This window comes from Solanum stenotomum, chromosome 1 (assembly GCF_019186545.1).
Source record: "Solanum stenotomum isolate F172 chromosome 1, ASM1918654v1, whole genome shotgun sequence".
NCBI lineage: Eukaryota > Viridiplantae > Streptophyta > Magnoliopsida > Solanales > Solanaceae > Solanum > Solanum stenotomum.
The window spans coordinates 69,484,708-69,493,413 of NC_064282.1; the positions used below are offsets into that span (position 1 = coordinate 69,484,708).

Below are 8,706 nucleotides of genomic sequence, written 5' to 3' on the forward strand. Positions count from 1 at the left end.
GTGGGGGGGTCTCGAGGCGTGACGCCTTGAGGGTGGATGTGGGGGTGGGGGGCTTCGGGGCGTGATGCCTCGAGGCGGGAGGGGGGGGGGGCTCGGGGTGCGACGCCTCGAGGCTAGGGGGTGGGAGACCATTGCCTCGAGGCTAGGGTGTGGGAGGGGGGGCTCGAGGAGCTACGCCCGAGGCCCGTGGGGCGGGGGGGCCTCGAGGCCCGGAGGCGGTGTGGGGATACTCTTTTTATTTAAATATTAACAATATGTGAATATATATATATATATTTTTTTTTATTTTTTTTATTTTTTTTTATAACCGAGAAATTCGTCTGTGACCTACCCTTTGGACCAATCACAGCCTTCTAAACTCGGTGGATAATGGGCCCGCCCCTCTACCCTTCTCCACTTAAATACTAAGGCTTCGCTTTGTATGGTGTGGGGCTTGAACCTGTGACCTAAGCCACAAATCCTCCACCTTTTGCCACTTGAGCTATGCCTTGTAGGCACAATATGTGAATATATTAAGAGGAAAAAATAAATATTTCTAAAAATAAGGTGATTTAGTAATTTTCTTATCCACGGTCAGTGGATAGTAGTTAATCTCTACGCATTTGTCTATTTGTTCAATTTTATACAGGTTTAGATACTAATATAGTAATTCTAATACAAGAAAATAGAATTTAGATAATTGCCGTGTACGGGGATTGAGGAGTTTGGATCCTAGCTTTTTCTCGTCAATTGATTTTAGCAATGGAGTCGTTTCAGGTAAAGTTAAGTTTCAAATTTGTTTGATGAACTATCAATTTAGATTCGTTTTAACCCCAATCTTAAATTTCTTGCCAATTTTATGAACCATTTTAACTTTTACTCCGTACATATAACAGTGATGTCTGAATTCACAAAATAAATACTACTTATTTGAAGTCGTTTCAAGATGTGTTGAGAATATAAGTCATTTATAGCACAGTTAGTTAAAAGTTAGTGTCAGAGTTAGTTAGAAAGTTTGTTAGTTTGTTAGCTAGCTTAATGTGCTGTGTATATAATGATCAATTGTAATGTTGAGTTCTGCCAATTCACATTCAATGAAATTCATTCTTTCATGCATCTTCTAGAGTATTCTTCTCTCATGTGAGCTCAAGGTCCATCAATGGAGGAGCTCGATTGATCAGCAGCAGAGTGTGCTGATTTTATCATGGTATCAGAGCATTGGACATAGATCTTTTTCCCTTTCCGCATCCACATCAGTTTGTGAACTTTATTTTTCGAAGAGGTTGCATTGTGAATTTTATTTCAAAGTTTATGTTTCAACTTTGAGTTCCAGTTGTTGTTGATCGAATTGACCTTGTTCTCTTCTTCCTGTTCTCGATTCTGTTTTTGAGTTTTGTTCTCTTTTTCCTGTTCTCAATTCTATTTTCGAGTTTTCATTCTCAATTTTGAATCCCATCACGATCTGATTTCATCATGGTTGACAATCAAGTTGATTCAATTGTGACTGGTTCCAAATCCACTGTTAGGATGGACATTCCCAGTCCTTTCTAGCTGCATCCTTCTGAGAATGCAAGTTCATCTCTATTGCTTGGAGTTTTCGATGGCACTGGTTATAGATCCTGGAGGAGAGCTGTTCTTAGAGCCCTATCTGTTAAAGTAAAACAGGTTTCATCAATGGGAAATTAGTAAAGCCCAATCCAGATGATCCTAGCTTCCATCAGTGGGAGAGATGTGATGACATGGTAACCTCTTGGATTCTGAATTCCTTGTCACTTGATCTAAGAGATAGTCTACAGTATGTTAACAATGCACAGGAGTTATGGGCTGAGTTGGAGGAAAGATATGACCAGACAAATGGTTGTAAGTTGTATCAACTTCAGAAAGAGATCATTGATCTCGTCCAAGGCATTTTGGATGTCACTGGGTATTATACGAAAATGAAAAAGCTCTGGGAAGAAATGAGCACAGTTGATGTGAGTTCTCAATGCAATTGTGTGTGCACTTGTGGTGGTAAGATCAAATTGGTCAAGGCTGAACAAGATAGAAGGCTCATACACTTCCTAATGGGATTAAATGAAATGTATACTGCCATCAGAGGTAACATTCTCTTGATGAGTACCTTGCCTAGCATGATTCAAGCTTTTGCCATATTGTCCCAAGAAGAAAAGCAGAGAGAAGTGAAGCCCCACAACCATACTGCCTTGGATTCCACCTCCTTGAATGTTTCTGCCTCATCTCATAATAATGCAGGAGTAAAAGGTCTCAGAACCAACTATAGTTCTTCTAGGGGGAATGCAGGCAACTCTGGAAACTTGAATAACACCCAACATGTTTAGAGGAAACTCTAGTACCAGAAGGTCTACATTGTTTTGTGATTTCTGCAGGAGATCAGGCCACACCAGGGAAAGATGTTACAAGCTTCATAGGTATCCATCCAACTCCAGATTTTCTAAAGGCAAAAGTTCCAGCTCTGCAGTAGCAAATGTGTGCAGTTCTGAGATTGATGGAAACCACTGTGAGGAAGATTCTGAGTTGAGAAAACAAGTGCCACTAAACCTATCCAAAGACCAGTATGAACAACTAGTGAACCTCTTGGGATCCCTACAAGCTGGACATGGAACCTCTAACTCAGACAATGTGCTTAGTGGAGCTGTGAACCTTGGCAGGTATACTTGCTTGTTATTCTTCCATAACTGAGATAGGTGATCTTTCTTGTAGATGTGCTAGATTAACTGTTGGTTCTTGGATCATAGACTCAGGAGAATCACACCACATGACATATAATAAAGCCACTCTCACAAATATTAGACCACTACCATATTCTTTCCTCATCTCCCTACCTAATGGTTACAAAGTTAAAGTGACTGAAATTGGTGATGTATGTTTAAATCAAGTTTTAACATTGCAGAAAGTGTTATTTGTACCTAGCTTCAAATTCAATCTCATATCAGTTCATTGTCTGGCATTACAACTTAAGGGTGTAGTGAGTTTTAATAGTGTTTCTTGTTTGTTGCAGGGCCCTTCTCTGAAGAGCCCTCTGGAACTTGGTAGAGCAAAGAATGGTCTCTATTTCTTGTGTACACAATGCCACAACTGTGGTTCTTCTCCTGATGGCATCAAGGACCCTCATGTCACTTCAAGTCATTTTAGCTAAATGTACTAATAGTCCAGTTCAAAACATTTATTACTCTATTGTAAAAGGTTCTCTTATATCAATAAAGCGGGTTGTTCTATTCTTAATTCTTCTCCCTACTACACTATCAAGTGTTCTTCCTCTGTAGTTAATTTTGATAGCACTTATACTAATGATCTTTTGTGGCATGCTAGACTAGGCCATGTTCCTTTTGTAAAAATGAAGGACATCTCCACTATCCCTTGTCATTTTTCTGCCAAACAACCTTTTACTTGTGCCATATGCCCTATGGCTAGGCAAACAAAAATGCCATTCCCAGAAACCACAACCAACATCACCAAGCCTTTTGAGTTGCTTCACATTGACCTATGGGGACCATACAACACTCCCACTCATGATGGTTATCACTATTTTCTAACCATGGTAGATGATCACACTAGATTAACCTGGACACAATTGATTAGGAGTAAAAGCAATACTTTACAAACAGTTAAGGCCTTTATTTCACTTGTTGAAAACCAATTTCAGACTAACCTGAAGACCAGGTCTGATAATGGTCTGGAATTCACTTCTACTGAAGCCACCCATTTTTTCCAAGGAAAAGGTATAATCCATCAAAGGTCTTGTCCCTACACACCTCAACAAAATGGCGTAGTTGAAAGGAAACACAAGTACCTCCTTGAAACTGCAAGGGCACTCCTATTCCAGTCTAGGTTGCCCATGAGATATTGGGGAGAGTGTGTTCTAACAGCCACATATCTCATTAATAGATTGCCTTCCAAGATTTTACAAAACAAATCCCCTTATGAGATGTTGTACCAAACACAACCTACATACTCTCACCTTAGAAGCTTTGGATGTCTATGTTTCCCCACTACCTTGAAAACCCACAAAGATAAGTTTGAACCAAGGGCAACACCACACATTTTTGTTGGATACCCCATCAATACAAAAGGTTACAAGGTTTTGGACCTAGTTACCAAAAGAGTTCATATATCCATAGATGTTTTTTTTTCATGAGTCTGTCTTCCCTTTTGTAATTGCTCCTGATAATTCTAGTTTTTCTTATGTTTTAAAGTGCTTGTTTATCATCCTAATACTTTAACTTGCATGCCTGGTACAACAAGCATTTTCTCTAATGATGACTTCCCAAACATTAACACACCACATGAAGTCACTACTAATGAAGTAACAGAAGATGATACAACATCACATACAATCCCTAATGCTGTTCATGATATCCAAACATCTACCAATACAAATGATCACACATCAGCCCCTACCACACAAAACACACCTGTTCCAACTTGTGATGCTCCACCCGCTCTTAGAAGAACAACCAGGTCACTTCATACACCCAACTACCTAAAAGAATATAGATATACTTTACCTAACTTGCACTCCTCCACACCTGCATCTAATCCTCACCATTCTCTCACATCCTTCCTGACCAAGACAGCATTTGCTTTACCACCTTATGTTCTGATAGCCAACAGTTAGTTGAAACCATCTCCCATGATTGTGAGCCTTCCTCATATGAAGAAGCAATCTTGCATCCTGCCTGGCAAATGGCTATGACACAAGAATTTGAAGCTCTATATGCAAATGATACTTGGGAATTAGTACCTCTACCCTTGGGTAAAATGGCCATTGGTTGTAAGTGGGTATATAAAATCAAGCACAAGGCAGATGGTAGTGTGGAAAGGTTTAAGGCAAGACTGGTGGTTAAGAGGTACACTCAACAGGCTGGTATAGACTATAATGAAACTTTCTCTCCTGTAGTACAGATGACTACTGTTAGGAGTTTAATTACACTGGCTGTTAAAAAGGGATGGGGTCTGTATCAGTTAGATGTCAATAATGCCTTCCTTCATGGTGATTTGAATGAGGAAGTGTACATGACATTACCACCAAGCCTTGCATTGAATTGCCAAAACATGGTGTGCAGATTGAAGAAATCATTATATGGTTTAAAGCAAGCTAGTAGGCAGTGGTATGACAAGTTTGCCAGCAGCCTTTGTTCTAGAGGGTATATGCATTCACATAGTGACTATTCACTATTTTATAAAAAGAAGGGAAGTTCCTTGGTCTTTGTTGATGTATATGTTGATGATGTAATCCTAACTGGGACTGATCTAGAGGAGATCAACTCTCTAAAGTCCTTTTTGAATGATTAGTTCAAGATAAAGGATTTAGGTAGACTTCATTACTTCCTTGGACTAGAAATACTGTACAGGCATGATGGGGTACTCATCTCACAAAGGAAGTTCACCACTGATCTCTTAAAGGAATTTGATTCTCTGAACTGCAAAGCTGTTGTATCACCACTTGACTACACTGAAAAGTTAAAGGCCTCTGATGGAAGGTTACTTTCTGATCTTACTCATTATAGGAAGTTAGTAGGCAAACTTAACTTTCTAACAAACACTAGAATGGACATAACCTACAGTGTGCAGCACCTAAGTCAATTCATGCAAACACCTAGGGAACCACACCTGAAGGCAGCTTATCATGTTCTTAGATACCTAAGACAAGATCCTACAATGGGCATATTCATTTCCAATAAACCTGATCTTACTGTCAAGGCATATTGTGACTCAGATTGGGGTGCTTGTTATGATTCAAGGAAGTCAGTCAGTGGTTATCTAGTACTCATGTGCGACAGTCCTATCGGCTGGAAGTCCAAGAACAACAACAACAACAACAACATACCCAGTGAAATCCCACTAGGTGGGGTCTGNGTCAATTCATGCAAACACCTAGGGAACCACACCTGAAGGCAGCTTATCATGTTCTTAGATACCTAAGACAAGATCCTACAATGGGCATATTCATTTCCAATAAACCTGATCTTACTGTCAAGGCATACTGTGACTCAGATTGGGGTGCTTGTTATGATTCAAGGAAGTCAGTCAGTGGTTATCCAGTACTCATGTGTGACAGTCCTATCGGCTGGAAGTCCAAGAAGAGGCCACAATATCTTTGTCCTCTGCAGAAGCAGAATATAGAGCTGTGAGACAGGTAATAGGGGAGCTGGTTTGGTTTGAAAGATTGATGAATGAATTGTATGTGCAATGCCTCTTGCCCATACAAGTTTTTTGTGACAGCCAAGCTGCAGTACACATTGCCAAGAACCCAGTATTCCGAAAGGACAAAACACATTAAAAAAGACTACCATTTTGGTAGAGACAAACTTCAACAAGGCTTAATCAATCTCCACCACATCTCTACTGATTCACAACTGGCAGATATCTTCACAAAGGCTCTTACTGGAGTTAAACATGCTATATTATTGAACAAGTTGTCTGTAAATCCACTTACCTCCAATTTGAGGGGGGGTGTTGAGAATATAAGTCATTTATAGCACAGTTAGTTAAAAGTTAGTTAGTGTTAGTTAGAAAGTTTGTTAGTTTGTTAGCTAGCTTAATGTGTTGTGTATTTAATGATCAATTGTAATGCTGAGTTCTGCCAATTCACATTCAATGAAATTCATTCTTTCATGCATACTCTTCTAGAATATTCTTCTCTCATGTGAGCTCAAGGTCCATCAATGGAGGAGCTCGATTGATCAGCAGCAGAGTGTGCTGATTTTATCAAGATGGCTGATGGAATGGATATTCAAACACTTGTTATTGACAGCGGAAGTGGAATGACCAAGGTTAGTTAGAAATAAACTGCTTGCTATTTCAGTTCTATGCTTGGTGTTAACTCTGTCCTTTATTTGTTCAGGTTGGATTTTTGCAGCTAATTTTCAGCTATTTATGCTTGGTGGCGACTTCTACTGGAAATATGAAAATCTATCTCACCTTGAGCTTGAAAGGAGAATCAGAAATTTCGCAGACTGAACTGATCTTATGAAATTTTTTCCAATTTGATTCCGTGTTTGTACCAGTGATCTCTCACCTAAATTATACTTGCAAAATTAACATTTGAAGTCCTTACAAGATGGCTGATGGGATGGATATGCGAACACTAGTTATCGACAACTGAACTGAAATGATCAAGGTTAGTTAGTAAAGCTGCTTCCAATTTCAGCTCTATGCTTGGTGTTAACTATATAAATTGTTCCTTTAATTCTTTAGGCTGGCTTTGCTGGGGAAGATTCTCCAAGGGCTGTTATCAAAAGTATTGTTGGTTGTCCTCGTCATCATGGCATCACGTTGGAAAGGGGACAAAGAGATGCCTATGTTGGTGATGAACCTCTGGCTAAAAGAGGTAGTTTGGTTCTGAAATATCCCGTCGAACAGGGCATTGTAAGAAACTGGGATGATATGGAGAAGCTCTGGCATCACACATTTTACAATGAACTTCGTGTTGCTCCTGAGGAGCATCCTGTTCTTCTGACCGAGGCACCGTTTAACACCAAGATAAACCGAGAAAGAATGACTCGAATCATGTTTGAGACATTCAATGTTCCAGCCATGTCGCAAGCCAGGCCGTTCTTTCTCTGTTAGCTAATGGTTGTACAACTGGTAAAATAGCAGATTTTAATGCCAATATAGGCTGGTTCTCTACTGTTTTAGTCAGTCACACTAATTTTGTTTGTTGTTTATTCAACAAGGTATTGTGCTTGATTCTGGTAATTGTGTGACACACGCTGTCCCTGTCTATGAAGGACATGTGCTTCCCCATGCTATCTCACGGTTAGATCTTGGTGGTGTTGATCTTACACACCATCTCGCCAAGTTTCTCATGGATGGTCTTTACGTATTTAACGGTTGGGAAAGAGATGTAGATATATTTCGTGATATGAAAGGGACGATTGCTTATGTTGCACTGGATTATAAACAAGAGATTGAAAAGGCAAAAAATTTCTCAAAATCAATTGAGAAGAGCTATAAGCTTCTTGATGGAGAAGTAGTTAATATTGGTGCTGAACATTCCGCTGCCCTGAAGCCCTCTTTCAACCATCATTGGTTGAAATGGAAGCGACAGGAATTCATGACAAAGCCTACAACTCAATCATGAGATGCAATGATGATATTAGGAAATATTTATTTGCAAACATTGTGCTTAGTGGTGGCTCAACTATGTTCCCTGGCATAGCAGAACGTATGAGCAAGAAAATCACTGCACTTGCTCCGAGCTACACGAAAATCAAGGTGATTGCACCACCTGATAGGAAGTATAGTTCCTGGATAGGAGGATCAGTTCTAGCCTCCCTCGCTACTTTCCAAAAAGTTAGTTTCTTTTTGCTTTATTTTACTAATCGATCAGTCATTTAATTAACTGTCTCATTCCCAACTTCTACTCGGTTTGCAGATGTGTATAGTGAAGGCCGAGTATGATGAAATGGGTCCTTCAATTATCAACAGGGTGTGCTTCTAAGAGTGGCTTCTAGTTAAATTCCAGGAAATGAATACTATTTCAGCAGAGATATATTTCTTTGTTTGATGTGATATTCAACGTCGAGAGCAGTATGATATTCCAAACTTTTAGCTGCTCTGTATCAACATGCTGATTTAACTTTTCTCGGGTTTAATATTATTTCAAGTGCGTTGGTTAGTTAAAGCCATGAAAATGGTAGATCCTTTGCGGCTTATATATGTTTTGTATCCTAATTCAGCAAAATATTGGAAGGGGGCATGATTTAT

At 39.6% G+C, this 8,706-nt stretch overlaps 1 pseudogene; it reads left to right on the forward strand.

Moving 5' to 3' along the window:
* Positions 1–6,710: 6,710 nt before the first annotated feature.
* LOC125869060 (actin-7-like) lies at positions 6,711–8,440 on the forward strand (annotated as a pseudogene).
* Positions 8,441–8,706: the final 266 nt, after the last annotated feature.